The following is a 16,055-nucleotide window of genomic DNA, read 5'->3' on the forward strand; positions in this document are numbered from 1 at the left end:
CTCCCTCCCGCCCTCCCTCCCCACTCTCCTAACCATCAAAGAATATTTTCTTCTCTGTTTAAACGATTTCTCCAGTTCTTATAATAGTGGTCTCATACTATACTTGTCCTTTTGGAACTGACTAATTTCACTCAGCATGTATTCCAGATTCCTCCATATTATGAAAAGTTTCACAGATTCATCATTGTTCTTTATCAGTGTGTAGTATTCCATTGTGTGAATATACCATAATTTACTTATCCATTCATCCGTTGATGGGCACCTTGGTTGCTTCCATGTTTTTGCTATTGTGAACAGTGCTGCAATGAACATGGGTGTGCATGTATCTGTTCCTGTAAAGGCCCTTATTTCTCTAGGATATATTCCAAGGAATGGGATTGCTGGATGATATTTCTAGTTTTTTAAGGAAGTGCCAAATCAATTTCCAAAATGATTGTACCACTTTACGTTCACACCAGCATTGTTTAAGTGTTCCAGTCTCTCCACAACCTCTCCAACATTTATTATTTTGTGTTTTTTGGATTAATGCCAGCCTTGTTGGAGTGAGATGGAATCTCAGTGTACTTTGATTTGCATTTCCCTGATGGCTAATGATCGTGAGCATTTCCTCATGTATCTATTAGCTACCTGAATGTCTTCTTTAGTGAAGCGCCTGTTCATATCTTTTGCCCATTTATTAATTGGGTTATTTGTCTTTTTGCAGTTGAGTTTTTGCAGTATCACGTAGATTTTAGAGATCAGGTGCTGATCGGAAATGTCGTAACTGAAAACTTTTTCCCAGTCTGTAGGTAATCTTTTTACTCTTTTGGCGACATCTTTGGATGAGCATAGGTGTTTGATTTTTAGGAGCTCCCAGTTATCTGGTTTCTCTTCTGCATTGTTAGTAATGTTTTGTATACTGTTTATGCCATGTATTAGGGCTCCTAACGTTGTCCCTATTTCTTCTTCCATGATAGTTATCGTTTTAGATTTTATATTTAGGCCTTTGATCCATTTTGAGTTAGTTTTTGTGCATGGAGTGAGGTATGGGTCTTGTTTCATTTTTTTTTGCAGATGGATATCCAGTTATGCCAGCACCGTTTGTTAAAAAGACTATCTTTTCCCCTTTTAACTGTTTTGGGGCCTTTGTCAAATATCAACTGCTCATATGTGGATGGATTTATGTCTGGATTCTCAATTCTGTTCCATTGGTCCATGTATCTGTTGTTGTACCAGTACCAGGCTGTTTTGACTACTGTGGCAGTATAATAGGTTCTAAAACCAGGTAAAGTAAGGCCTCCCACTTCATTCTTCTTTTTCAGTAATGCCTTATTTACCTGGGGCCTCTTTCCTTTCCATATGAAGTTGGTGATTTGTTTCTCCATCTCATTAAAGAATGTCCTTGGGATTTGGATCAGAATTGCATTAAATGTAGAGATCGCTTTTGGTAGAATAGACGTTTTGACAGTGTTAAGTCTTCCTATCCATGAGCAAGACATGTTTTTCCACTTATGTCGATCTCTTTTTTGGAAACCCTGGTGGCGTAGTGGTTAAGTACTATGGCTGCTAACCAAAGGGTCGGCAGTTCGAATCTGCCAGGCACTCCCTGGAAACTCTACGGAGCAGTTCTACTCTGTCCTATAGGGTCGCTATGAGTCGGAATCGACTCGACGGCACTGGGTTTGGTTTTGGTAGGTCTCTTTTGGTTTCTTGTAGTAGTGTCTTGTAGTTTTCTATGTATAGGTCTTTTACATCTCTGGTAAGATTTATTCCTAAGTGTTTTATCTTCTTGGGGGTACTCTAAATAGTATTGATTTGGTGATTTCCTCTTCAATGTTCTTTTTGTTGGTGTAGGGGAATCCAACTGATTTTTGTGTGTTTATCTTGTATCCCAATACTCTGCCGAACTCTCCTATTAGTTTCAGAAGTCTTCTTGAGAATTCTTTAGAGTTTTCTGTGTATAAGATCATGTCATCTGCAAATAGAGATACTTTTACTTATTCCTTACCAATCTGGATGCCCTTTATTTCTTTATCTAGCCTAATTGCTCTGGCTGGGACCTCCAGCACAATGTTGAATAAGAGTGGTGATAAAGGACATCCTTATCTGGTTCCTGATCTCTAGGGAAATGCTTTCAGACTCTCTCCATTTTGGGTGATGTTGGCTGTTGGCTTTGTATAAATGCCCTTTATTATGTTGAGGAATTTTCCTTCTATCCCTATTTTACTGAGGGTTTTTCTCATGAATGGGTGTTGGACTTTGTCAAATGCCTTTTCTGCATCAATTGATAAAATCATGTGGTTCTTGTCTTTTGTTTTATTTATGATAGATTACAGTGATTGTTTTTCTAATGTTGAACCATCCCTGCATACCTGCTATGAATCCCACTTGGTCATGGTGAATTATTTTTTTGATGTGTTCTTGAATTCTATTGGCTGGAGTTCTGATGGGGATTTTTGCATCTAAGTTCATGAGGGGTATAGGTCTGTAATTTTCTTTTTTTGTGTTGTCTTTACCTGGTTTTGGTATCAGGGATATGCTTGCATCATAGAATGAGTTTGGGAGTGTTCTATCCTTTTCTGTGCTCTGAAATATCTTTAGTAGTAGTGGTGTTAACTCTTCTCTGAAAGTTTGGTAGAACTCTGCAGTAAAGCCATCCAGGCCAGGGCTTTTTTTGTTGGGAGTTTTTTGATTGCCTTTTCAATCTCTTCTTTTGTTATGGGTCTATTTAGTTGTTCTACCTGTTTGTGTTAGTTTAGGTAGGTAGTGTATTTCTAAGAATTCATCCATTTCTTCTAAGTCTAAGGTGTGTCTTTTGTAGGCAGCATATAGACGGATCGTGTTTTTTTATCCATTCTGCCACTCTCTGTCTCTTTATTGGTGCATTTAGTCCATTTACATTCAGCATAATTATGGATAGGTATGAGTTTAGTGTTGTCATTTTGATGACTTTTTTTGTATGTTGTTGACAGTTTCTTTTTCCCACTTAATTTTTTGTGCTGAGTAGTTTATATATTGTCTTTTCCTCTTATTCGTTGTTGTTGATTTTGTTTCTGCTGAGTCTCTATTTTTTTCTTTATTTTATTTTGATGAGTAAGATAGTTAGTCTCCTTTGTGGTTACCTTAATACTTACCCCTATTTTTCTAAGTTTAAACCTAACTTTTATTTCTTTATATCATCTTGTCTTCCTCTCCGTATGAAAGATCTATGACTACATTTCTTAGTCCCTCTTTATTGTTTTAATGTTGTCTTCTTTTACATAATAACATCACTGTTTCCTTGTTTTGAGCATTTTTTAATCTTGATTTTTGTGATTTCCTTGTCTGGGCTGACATCTGATTGCTCTGTTCAATGTTCTAGTCTTGGGTTGATACCTGATATTATTGATTTTCTAACCAAAGAACTCCCTTTAGTATTTCTTATAGTTTTGGTTTGATTTTTATGAATTCCCTAAACTTCTGTTTATCTGGAAATGTCCTAATTTCACCTTCATATTTGAGAGACAGTTTTGCTGGATATATGATTCTTGGTTGGCAATTTTTTTCCTTCAATGCTTTATATAAGTCATCCCATTGCCTCCTTGCCTCCGTGGTTTCTGCCAAGTAGTCTGAGCTTTTTCTTATTTACTCTCCTTTGCAGGTGACTTTTCATCTATCCCCAGCTGCTCTTAAAATTCTCTCTTTATCTTTGGTTTTGGCAAGTTTGGTTATAATATGTCTTACTGACTTTCTTTTAAAATCTACCTTATGTGGAGTTCAATGAGCATTTTGGATAGATATCTTCTCATCTTTCACAATATCAGGGAAGTTTTCTGCCAACAAATCTTCAACAATTCTCTCTGTATTTTCTGTTATCCCTCCCTGTTCTGGTACTCCAATCACTTGTAGGTTATTTCTCTTGATAGAGTCCCACATGATTTTTAAGGTTTCTTCATTTTTTTTAAGTACTTTTATCTGATTTTTCTTCAACTATATTGGTGCCAAGTTCTCTATCTTCAAGCTCACCAATTCTGCCTTCCACTTGCTCAGTTCTGCTCCTCTGACTTTCTTTTGAGTTGTCTAATTCTGTAATTTTATTGCTAATCTGAATTTCTGATTTCTGTTTTTTTTTTTTTATGGATTCTTGCAGCTTATTAAATTTTTTATTATGTTCTTGAATAGCCTTTTTAATTTCTTCACGTGCTTTATCTGTGTGTTCCTTGGCTTGTTCTGCATACTGCCTGATCTCATTCCTGATGTCTTGAAGAGTTCTGTATATTAATCTTTTGAATTATGCATCCAGTAATTTCAGGAAGACACCTTCATCCAGAAGATCCCTTTATTCTTTGAGAGCTTGTTGAAACAATCATGGTCTGTTTCTTTATGTGACTTGATATTGACTGTTGTCTCTGAGCCATCTATAAGTTATTGTATAAGTTTATTTTATGTTTGCTTACTGTATCCTAGCTTCTTGCTTTGTTTTGTTTTGATATGCCCAAATGGGTTGCTTGAGTGAGCTAGCTTGATTATTTTCACCTATGAACTTCTGATGTCCTGTCCTCAGATGGCTAGAGCTGTTATCAGGTATATCAGTCTAGGAGTCCATTCATTCACTTTTCTTGTATGAATTCAGCTCAGGTGTCCAGGTAGCTGATCATCAAGTGTGTGGTACAGGCTCTGTCCTACAGTCTTAGAGGGGCAGGCGTGATTGGTGTAGGTAGTGGTATCTGGTTGCAGCAGGGGGTCATGCTGTGAACAAGGCAGGGGGCTGAGAACCATCCCCTGAGTGTCTCTGAGGAAAGCACGTCCCTGTTCCCTACAGCATACAGGTGGGTGGGTTCTGCAGACAGACCATGGGGACCCAATGCTTTTGGTTGTAAGGACTGGGAGGTACCAGTTATCCTTAGACCCCTGTCACAGGTGGGTGGGTGACCTGAGTGGAGCCACCAGTCCTTAGGCCCCTGATGTGGGTAGGTGATGACCCTGTTTAATAGGCAAAGCGTGTCAAATATCAAACACCCACCTCTCCACCACACAGCTGAAACAGCTGCAGTTCGCCAACAAGGGCCTATGCTCCTGAAATAGGCCCACACAGGTCCATGCAGTGGGGAAAGTTATTCAAAGTCCATGGACCGTTTACGCCTGGATGGGAGCCGCTTCAATCCTGAGCTCCCTGGGTTAGTGGAGTTGGCAAATTATCTTTTCCCCCAGTTGTGAATTTATTCCTTCTCCAAGGCCGGAAGCATGGCTCCTCTAGGCACTCAACAGGGCCTATCTCAGGCCCAGGGAAATCCACAGCTACTGAAGCCCGCTTGGGGGTGGGGGATATGGTAACATATACACAAATAATTAGCTTTTGCCGAGAGCGCCATTCTTCTCTGGTTCCGGAGGTATGAGTAGGCTGTGCAGCTGGCTGGTTCTCCCTGAGGAAACTTAGGCCGAATGCTACTACCAGCCCACTGCAGCCTTCCAAGGAGCACTCTGGCTATACTTCCAAGACAGACTTGTTCATTCTTCTGGCAGACCATGGTATATTCACAATTCTTTGCTAGCACCATGATTTAAATGTGTCAGTTCTTCAGTTTTCCTTATTCATTGTCCAGCTTTCACATACATACAAAGCAATTGAAAATATCATGGCTTGGGTCAGGCACACCTTAGTTCTCAAAGTGATATCTTTGCTTTTCAACACTTTAAAGAGGCCTAGTGCAGCAAATTTGCCCAATGTAATATGTCATTTGATTTCTTGACTGCTGCTTCCATGGCTGTTGGTTGTGGATCCAAGGAAAATGAAACCCTTGACAACTTCAATCTTTTCTCCATTTATCATGATGTTGCTTATTGGTCCAGTTGTGAGGGTTTTTTTTTTTTTTTTTAGTGTTGAGTGTAATCCACACTGAAGGCTGTAGTCTTTGATCTTCATCAGTAAGTGCTTCAAGTCCTCCTCACTTTCCGCAAGCAAGGTTGTGTCATCTGCATAATGCAGGTTGTTACTGAGTCTTCCTCCAATCATGATGCCACATTCTTCATATAGTCCAGCTTCTCAGATTATGTGCTCAGCATAGAGACCGAATAAGTATGGTGAAAGGATAAAACCCTGATGTATACCTGTACTGAGTTTAAACCACCCAGTATCCCCTTGTTCTGTTCAAACAATTGCCTCTTGGTCTATGTACAAATTCTAAATGAGCACAATGTTACCCATAATTTGTTATGATCCACACAGTCAAATGCTTTTGCATGGTCAATAAAACACAAGTAAACATCTTTCTGGTATTCTCTGCTTTCAGCTGAGATCTGACATCAGCAGTGATATTTGTCATTCCATGTCCTCTTCTGCATCTGGCTTGAATTTCTGGCAATTGCCTTTCGATGTACTGCTACAACCCTTTTTAAATTATCTTCAGCAATATTTTACTTGTGTGTGATGTCGTTCGATATTTTCTGCATTCTGTTGGATCACCGTTCTTTGAAAGGGGCACAAACATGGATCTCTTCCAGTTGGTTGGCCAGGTAGCTGTCTTCCAAATTTCTTGGCATAGATGAGTGAGCACCTCCTGCTCTGCATCCGTTTGTTGAAATATCTCAACTGGTATTCGGTCAATTCCTAGAGCCTTGTTTTTTACCTGTGCCTTCAGTGCAGCTTGGACTTCCTCCTTCGGTACCATAGATTCTTGGTCATATGCCACCTCCTGAAATGGCTGAATGTCAACCAGTTCTTTTTGGTACAGTGACGGTGTATTCCTTCTGTTTTCTTTTGATGTTTCCTGTGTCGTTCAATATTTTTCCCATAGAATCCTTCAGAATTGCAACTTGAGGCTTAAATTTTTTCTTCAGTTCTTTCAACTTGAGAAATGCTAACTGTGTTCTTCCCTTTTGGTTTTCTAACTCCGGGTCATTGCACATTTCATCATAATACTTTACTTTGTCTTTTTGAGCCACCCTTTGCAATCTTCTGTTCAGCTCTTTTATTTCATCATTTCTTCCATTCGCTTTAGCTACTCTATGTACAAGAACAAGTTTTTTTGGTGTTTTGTTTCTTTGCTGTCTCTTTAATGACCTGCTTTCTTCGTATATGATGTCCTTGATGTCATTCCACAACTCATCTGGTATTTGGTCATTAGTGTTTGATGCATCAAATCTATGCTTGAGATGATCTCCAAATTCAGGTGGGATATACTCAAGGTCGTATTTTGTCTCTCGCGGACGTGTTTTAATTTTTTTCAGCTTCAACTTGAACTTACATATGAGCAATTGATGGTCTGTTCTGCAGTCAGCCTCTGGGCTTGTTCTGACTGATGATATTGAACTTTTCCATCATCTCTTTCCACAGAGGTAGTCAATTTGATTCCTGTGTTTTCCATCCAGTGAGGTCGACATGTATAGTAGATATTTATGTTGTTGAAAATAAGTATTTGCAATGAACAAGTGACCGGTCTTGCAAAATTCTATCATGCAATCTCCAGCATAGTTTCTATCACCAAGGCCATATTTTCCAACTACCAATCCTTCTTCTTTGTTTCCAGCTTTCACATTCCAATCGCCAGTAATTATCAATGGATCTCGATTGCGTGTTTGATCAATTTTACACTGCAGAAGTTGGTAAAAAAAAATCTTCAGTTTCTTCATCTGTGGCATTAATGGCTGGTGCATAAATTTGAATAATGGTCGTAATAACTTGTCTTCCTTGTAGGAATGTGGTTATTACCCTATCACTGTCAGCATTGTAATTCAGGATAGATCTGGAAATGTTCTTTTTGATGGTGAGCATGACGCCATTCCTCTTCAATTTATCATTCCCGGCATAGTATACCATAAGATTGTTTGATTCAAAATGGCCAATACCAGTCCATTTCAGCTCACTAATGGCTAGGATATCGATCTTTATGTGTTCCATTTCATTTTTGATGACTTCCAATTTTCCTAGATTCATACTTTGTACATTCCACATTCCAATTTTTAATGGATATTTGTAGCTGTTTCTCCTCATTTTGAGTCATGCCACATGAGCAAATGAAGGTCCCAAAAGCTGGACTCCATCCACGCCATTAAGGTTGGCTCTACTTTGAGGAGGCAGCTCTTCCCCAGTCATGTTTTGAGTGTCTTCCAACCTGAGAGGCTCATTTTCTGGTACTATATCAGACAATGTTCCACTGCTATTCCTAAGGTTTTTACTGGCCTTTTTTTTTTTTTTTTTCCCCAGAAGTAGACCACCAGTTTTTTCTTCATAGTCTGTCTTAGTCTGGAAGCTCTGCTGAAACCTGTCCATTGTGGGTGACCCTGCTGGTATTTGAAATACTGGTGGCATAGCTTCCAGCATCACAGCAACATGCAAACCACCACAGTATGACAAACTGACATAGGCATGGTGGCAATAAGTGTAAGCTATCATTGATACTGGTATTATTATAAATCAACCCTGCAAGGCAGGGATGGCTTTCTTCCTTTTGTGGATGAAGACACTGAGGCTTAGGGAGACTGTGGGGTTTTTCCAAGGTTACTGGCCTGGTAAGGATCCTCAAAAGTCCCTGCTGAGACACCAGAGGAGCCAGGGCCCATTCCCACAGTCACTTCCTCCTGAGTGCCTGAGGCCTTCCTGGAAAACCCCCTTCCACCTCCCAGGTAAATCTTACCCATCCTTTTAAGACCTAACTCAAATTCACCTTCTCTAAGAAACTTCTTGTGACCACCCTAGCCTACTTCAAAGGCCTATAGAGCCACGTAGTCAAACCCCAAACACACAGCATGTCCTATGTGTACACAGGAGCCAGGAGTCCAGGTTCTGTCACTCACTTGCTGTGAAAGCCCAGCAAAGGTGCCTCTCCCCTCTGGACCTATTTCCTCATCAGTCAAATTAGGGACTATGACCAGGTGTCCCCTAAGGCCTTTTGGAGCATCCTTCTGCCTGCCCCCACCTGTCACCCTCCACCTACCACCAGGACCCAGAAAACAAGAAAGTGAGTCAAGGAACTCCCAGAGGGAAGAAGAAGAGAGACCTTGGAGGAGGAAAAGAAGAAACAGGCACCGCAAAGGCCTCCAGTCAACAAGGATCGACCAGCAGTGGGGACAGCAAACATCCCAAGGAGCTTGATAAAGACGGCCGAAGCACCTCCAAGGGACGTGAAGGCAAAGAGTGCCCAGAGTCAAACCCAGGCCATAGAGAGATACCGTCTTCACTACAAACATGGTGGAGGACAGTGTTGACTGGCGGCTATGGGCAGTGGGGATAAAAGTTGGGGCCCTGGCCCAGGCTTTAGACTTCTCGTGTACATCTGACCTGCGGTCCTGTGAAATGAGAACTCTCAGGTGGGGTCTCCAGAGTCCTGGGGCCCAGGATGCTGCCAGACCAGGGCTGAAGGAGCAGAGTTCCAGATGGTGGGTGGGCTGTGAGTTTTGAACAGGGAGCAGGCACAGCAGACCCTGCAGGTGGCCAACAGCAACCTTGCCCTCAGTTCCTCCACCTAACCTTCCTGAGCACCTACTGTCCACTAGCCCTGCCTGCACGGGGTACAGGAGATACAGTGAGGAGAAAGGCTGGTCCCTGCCCTCCAAGCACCCATGGCCCAGTGGCAAGCCAGACAGTTAGACACAGTTCCAAACATTCCTATGTCTAGCACTGTTCCCAGTGCTCTATATGAGTTAACTAATTTAACTTGTCTTAGCTAGTGCTACTGTTAACACAAATAGCACAAGTGGGTGGCTTCAAAGAACAGAAATTTATTTTCTGATTCCGACTCATAGTGACCCTATAGGACCTAGTAGAACTGCCCCATAAGGTTTCCAAGGCTGTAATCTTTACAGAAGCAGACTGCCACATCTTTCTCCCTCATAGTGTCTAGAACCAAAAACCAAACCCAGTGCCATCAAGTCGATTCCAACTCATAGCGACCCTATAGCGGGTTCAAACCATCAACCTTTTGGTTAGCAGCCAAGTGCTTAACCACTTTGCCACCAGGACTCCTTCCTACACTGGTATGGCCTCATCAACATATCAAAGAAAACCCTATTCCCAAATGAGATTACATCCACAGGTCCAGGGATTAAGACTCCAAAACATATTTTAAGGGTACACAATTCAACCCATAACAAACCCTCAAAGAAGCCCCAGCCCAAATGTATAGATGAGGAAACTGAGGTACACAGCAACGCTCTCACTTGCCCCAGCTAACACAGAGGAGCTGGGATAAAAGGGAAGAATCTGAGGATGCTGTGGGAGCTCAAAGGCAGGATACCTTGCCTCATTTAAACTTTTCACTTTACAGCTGAGAAAATTGAGACCCAGAGAGGAGTGACTGCTCAGGGGCCCACAATCAGTAAGGCCAAAGTGCCAGTGTGGTGCCAAGCGCCATTGTTGGGGTCATTTAGTTCAAACCAGAAATACTCCATTGCCTGCTCTGAGGCTGGGAATGGAGATGTAGGCTGCGAGGTCTCCCCTCATAGGGTCAGGCTGAAGTTCATGGGATAAAAGTCCAGGGAAGGCCAAGTGAGGCTGAGGAACTGGGGTGGGGCAGGGAATGGACAAGTGGGGGATGGGAGTCCCAGGCAAGGACTGACTGGCACTGCCTGTGGAGGCTGAGGTAACCAGAGAAACTTCCTGGAGCTGGCGCCCTGGGGGTGGCCTCCAAAGTTTGCACAGCCTCCAGATAAGTCCATCTGAACATAAGCAGAGGAAGGAACAAACCAGATGTGTTCAAGAGACTGGTCATCTGGAAATGACAACCGGTGTTGACTGAGAGTGAGGTCAAGGAGGCGTCCTAGAGGACATGCTTTAACAAGCTGCCAGGACCAGCCTGGCTGTGTGAAGGCCCCTTGGTGTCCCGAAGCCTGTTTTCTACACCGCAAAAAGCTGCCATTTGCCTGGCAAGCCCACTGTCTGCACAGAGAGGCCTGGATGGACCTCAGCCCAGGCCTCTGGTCAGCCAAGACCCCTCATTCCCTCACATGCCCCCATACCTCCTCTTCCCTCAGTGGAGGGTCTCCCGGAATCCCACCTCACAGGGCTTCCTGGCAGGGCCTGAAGTTCAAAGCCATGCTCAAGTGTTTCCAGATGTGAAACTCCAGATAATGCCCAAACAACACAGACAGGGCAAGGATTGGAGAGGGCCCTACTCTAGGGTGGGAGGCTGTAATGGGGGAGAATGGCCATTCCCACCCACACCCTGTCCCTGGCGCCTCCTCACAGACAGAGCCCTGGACAGGAGGGGACCAAAAAAAATGAAACCTCTTGTCATAGTGTTGATTCCGACTCATAGAACTGTCCCGTAGGGTTTCCAAGGAACGCCTGGTAGACTCGAACTGCCAACCTTTTGGTTAGTAGCCGAAGCTCTTAACCACTGCACTACCAGGGTTTTGGTTTGAGAAATGTTTGTTGAGCAGGGACTGAGTACCTGGCTCTGTGCTGAGTGCTGCGAGGGGCACAAGAGGTACAATGGTGAAATCATGGAAGCGGGGAGGCCAGTGAGCCCCAAAGTCCACTTCATGGCCTCTTTTTACAGCTGGGGGCAGTGGAGGATAATGGCTAAGAGCTGGGGCTTTAGGTTCAAATCGTAGCTCAGCAACTAGCTGTGTGACCTTAGGAAAGTTGCATCACACCTCTGAACTTCACTTTTCTCATCTGTAAAATGGGAATAATGATACGGCTTCATCTAGCATTTTAAGGATTAAATAAATGGAAAGTTCTTAGCCTAATGTTTGGTACATAATAAGCATTTGTTATTAAAAAAAAATTTGTTATTAGGTACTGCCAAATCAATTCCTACTCGTAGTGACCCCATGTGAGAGAATAGAACTGCCCCACAGGGTTTCCTAGGCTATAATCTTTACGTGACCAAATCACTGGATTTTTCTCCCAGCGAGTCACTGGGTGGGCTCAAACCACCAGCCTTTCAGTTAGCAGCGGAACATTTAACCATTTTCACCACCAGGACTCCTTAATAAGAACTTAAAACACTCTAATATTCTAACAATTGAGGAAACTGAGACCAACCCAGAAGACGAGTGGGCTGTCCAAGGTCAGCTGGCGTTGGAGCCTGCAACGAAGCTCCACATAATGCCATTTGGTTGCTGAGCACCCACCCTGTACCCAATACACCACCCGCCAGGGCTGAGGGGGACTGGGTGACCTCCTCAGTCCCTGTCTACAGTGAGTGTACCTGCTGGTGAAGACGGTAATGTGGACAGAGTGCCCAGAGCAAAGAGCTCACCTTTTCACTTGAAGAGGCCTGAAACAGACCAGTGGCCAGACTGCAGTCAATCAGGAAGGGCTTCCTGGGGGAGAGGGCCCTGGAGGTGGTCTTCAAAGGAAGGGCCGCGGGCCAGACCATACATGGAGGCCGTTTATATGCAGTTAGGGCACAGCTGGTGGTGGCCACAGCCCCCGGTCCTCCTGTTCAAAGCCGCCTCCTGGATTAAACACTAGGTCCCTGTGTGGGGCAAACAGCTTGCACTAACCTACTAACCTAAAGGAACGCTGGTGGTGCAGTGGCTAAGACCGTTGGTTAGCAGTTCAAATCCACTAGCTGCTACCTGGAAACCATATGGGGCAGTTCTATTCTGCCCTGTAGGGTCACTATGAATTGGAAATGACTTGACAGTAATGGGTTTGGCTTTTAGATTACCAACCAAAAGGTTGCCGGTTCGAACTCACCCAGTGGTGCCGCAGAGGAAAGGCCTGGTGATCTGCTTGCATAAAGATTACAACCAAGAAAACTTTATGGGGCAGTTCTACTCTGTAACACATGGTGTCACCCTGAATTGGAATCAACTTGACAACAATGGGTTTGTTTGTTTGTTTTTACTAGGCTTAGGCACTGTACCCTGTGCTTTAGTCCATGAGTCCTCATCATTCTCACAAAAGCCTCTTTTACAGAGAAGGAAACTGAAGCTCAGTGCGGGTAAGTCACTTGTCCACAGTCACTCAGCTGAGAAGCAGGAAAGCCAGGATTCAAGCCCAGTTCTGACTGGCGCCAGAACTGGGGTCTCCTCTGCACCCGCACTCCAATGCAATTGGCTGGAAGAGGCACTGTGCAGCTAGGGAGGAAGGCCCCGCAGTGCAGGAGAAGGAGCGGGAACGGACTAACGACACCATGGCCAAGCCTATCCCAGGATATGCTGCTCCCAGATTGCACCGGGATGCCACACGCACCAGGAGGCGGGGTTGCAGGGCCCAGGACCTCCCCACACTGTCAGGGGAGCCACAGAGGAGTCATCAGGGAGGCCTGCCATTTGGGTGCCGGGTACACACCTGCCAGGCCTCCTTTTCTGGGCGCCTCCTGAGAGAAGCCAGGCCAGCCCTGGGGACAAACATCTGGCAGCAGGTGTCAGGGGCTGAGCTGACACAGGGCACCTCTTCCTGGTTGTGACCGAGGGTGTCCAGGCGGGTTGGGGGAGAGGCAGTTGGTCAGTGGGAAGGTGGCTTTTGGAAATGAGGCTTTCAGGGTAACAAGGTCAGGTTGGACAAGCCCATCCTGGAAGCCTTGGGCTGAAGGAGAGGGACTGGGACCTGCCCTGATGGGGTGACATGTGAGGACTGCCAGCCTGGAGGCTGCCCAGGTGGAGGGTGCAGGGCTGCCTGTCCCCACAGGGGGATGGACCTCGGGCTGGCTGATCAGGATTGGGCAGAATGAAAGGGGCTATGTTCCTGGAAGTCTGCAGGGAGGCAGAAGAGAAGGGGCAGGCAGCTGTTAAAATGCTACGTGAGAGTTCTGAGGTGGGGGTGGGGTCTTCCCCTCCCACCAGAACCTTCAACTGTCAAGTACCATCCGCCAGCATGTTCTGCTCTGCAGGTAGGTGCTAATGGGGCTTCTCCCATTGCTATATCTCCTCCCTCATTAGACAGGGTGCAACTCCAGGGTGGGAATTGTGGCTCCTCCATCAGACAGACGCTCCCTGAGGGCAGGGGATGGGCTTCTCTCAGACTTTCAGAAAAGAATGGGAGGGGGGTCAGGCCTGCTTCCTGCTTCTCTCCACTAAGAGGTTGGAATTGGGGAGTGGAAAGGGGCCTTGGGTCTTCCCATTGTCTGTGGCTGCCTGGGGAAAAGCGTTTGTGTGAGCGAAGTCCTAGCAGCCATCATCCTTAAGGCCACTGAATTTTCTTAGTCGGGGCCAGGAGCCTCCAAGCCCTGGAGACCCTAAAGGGACCCCACCAAGGCCTTGATGCTGTGACCAGGGCCTTCCCTCCTTCCCGCACCAGCTCTCTGGTTTCCCTTGGCTGAGCCAAGCTTTTATGTGTCCTGAGCCCACACATGGGCCCATGGTCAGTACTGAGTTGGAGTCTGGTGTCCCACCATCTACTGGCCCCTGCTCTGGGATGGGAATCCCTGAGTCAGCTGCTGACTAAAGTGTTGGAGGGTCAAGTCTACCTGCTGGGGGAGTGGGGGGAGCCTTCCCGAATGGACAGGAGGATCCCAGGGATGAGCCACGTGCACAGCTACCCCTTCAATGGATGGTGTCCAGGCCCTCCTCCTGTAAGAGAAATTCCTCCCTTCCCGGAGCCTCTGGGGAAAGTTATTCAAAACATTTACTGAGCAGCTACTATGTGCTCAATACAGCAGCAGGAACACACCAGCAAACAAAATGGACAACAATCCCTGTCCTCATGAGCATTCATTCCAGTAAGGAAGGCAGACAGAAAACAGGATACACAGTCTATCAGGGACTATATTAGGGGGAGGGACTCACATTGAGTCGAGTCCACACGGGGTCGCCATGAGTCGGAATTGATTCAACGGCACCTAGTAAAAAAAAAAACAACTATGTCCTAAAGGAGCTAGAAGAAGTAAGGGGCTCAAATACTCACTCAAAGGTGGATGTGGTGGTAACTCCATACCTGCTGAATTAGAGAGGGTCTGTGAAAGCTAAGAGCTCATTTCAGGGGCTACCATAGGGTCATGGCCTAGGACAGTGATGATGACAATGGAAAATTAGGGTCCTGCCCTAGGAGGGGACTTACCTGTGCAGGACTCAGTAGCTATTTTGATGTGGAAAGATGGTGTGTTGGAAACTTGGGGGACTGGGAGGACAAGGGTCGTTTCCAGAACTAGGGAAGTCCTGAGGGGCACTGACATGGAACAGGAGGATGTGTTTGCTTGGTTGGGACAGTGGGAAGAATAAGGAGGTGTCAAGAGATCAAGTTCAGTAACAAATCCCCTGTGGATCCCCTTAGTTAACAAAGATAGCTGGCCAAGCTTTCCTGCTGAGGAGAAACGCCTCCCCCCACAAGGCAGTATGCATAATAAAGGTTACAAGCATAGTTTGGACCCTGGAGTCAGACTTAATCCCATGCCCAACCCTTACTCTGTAACCTTGGGTGAGCTACTAACAGTCTGGGTCCCCTCTTCCTATTCTGGTTGCTGGGGGGTTTTCATGACCCCTCCGAAAAAAAAAAAAAATTTTTTTTTTTTTCTCCTAAGGCTGCTGTTCCTGGTACAGAGTTTGTGCTTAGTACTGTGTTAGCTCTCTGTTATAACTATTCTCCTTGTGCAGTTAACTGGAGGAAAGAAGAATAACTGAGACCCCCTCCTTTTGCCTCTGAGGAACTCAACACTTTGTTGGTTCAATCTAGGTCTCCCAGAGCCCTCTGGCCCCCTTCTGTAAGCTGCCCGCCCATCTTTTCCTTGCTGTAGATGTCTCCCACTTCCCCGAGCTCCATCTGGGATCTATTTAACTTAGACCACAGCTCTCCCTATCCCCCATCTCTTCCTTATTGTCATTTCGACAGAAATTGTTGCTATTATTTGAGAGGACGGGGAGGATGAGGAGGGAGAGGAACCTCTTCAGTTTGAGCTGCATCTCCCTACCTAGGTGGCCACTCTCAGGCTGGAGAGGAGGGGAGGGCTTGATGGTAGCTCTCACATTCATCACCTTCTCACAACTCCTCAGGGGCAGAAACCCCCAGTGAGGGGACCTTCATACCCTGAAGCTCTCTAAGCCTTGGAGATACCACCAATGTGTCCTCTGTCTGTCCCAAGGCTGGTTAGATGCTCTGTAGAGGACTCCAAATCGAATGCCATTTCCAGTACCCTACAGCTTCTCTTCTCATTTTCCATCTCTCTTCCAGGGATCTTCTCCTTAGGCGGAGACCCCAAAGTGTGTTTTTC

Source organism: Elephas maximus, chromosome 1, assembly GCF_024166365.1.
Source record: "Elephas maximus indicus isolate mEleMax1 chromosome 1, mEleMax1 primary haplotype, whole genome shotgun sequence".
Lineage (NCBI taxonomy): Eukaryota > Metazoa > Chordata > Mammalia > Proboscidea > Elephantidae > Elephas > Elephas maximus.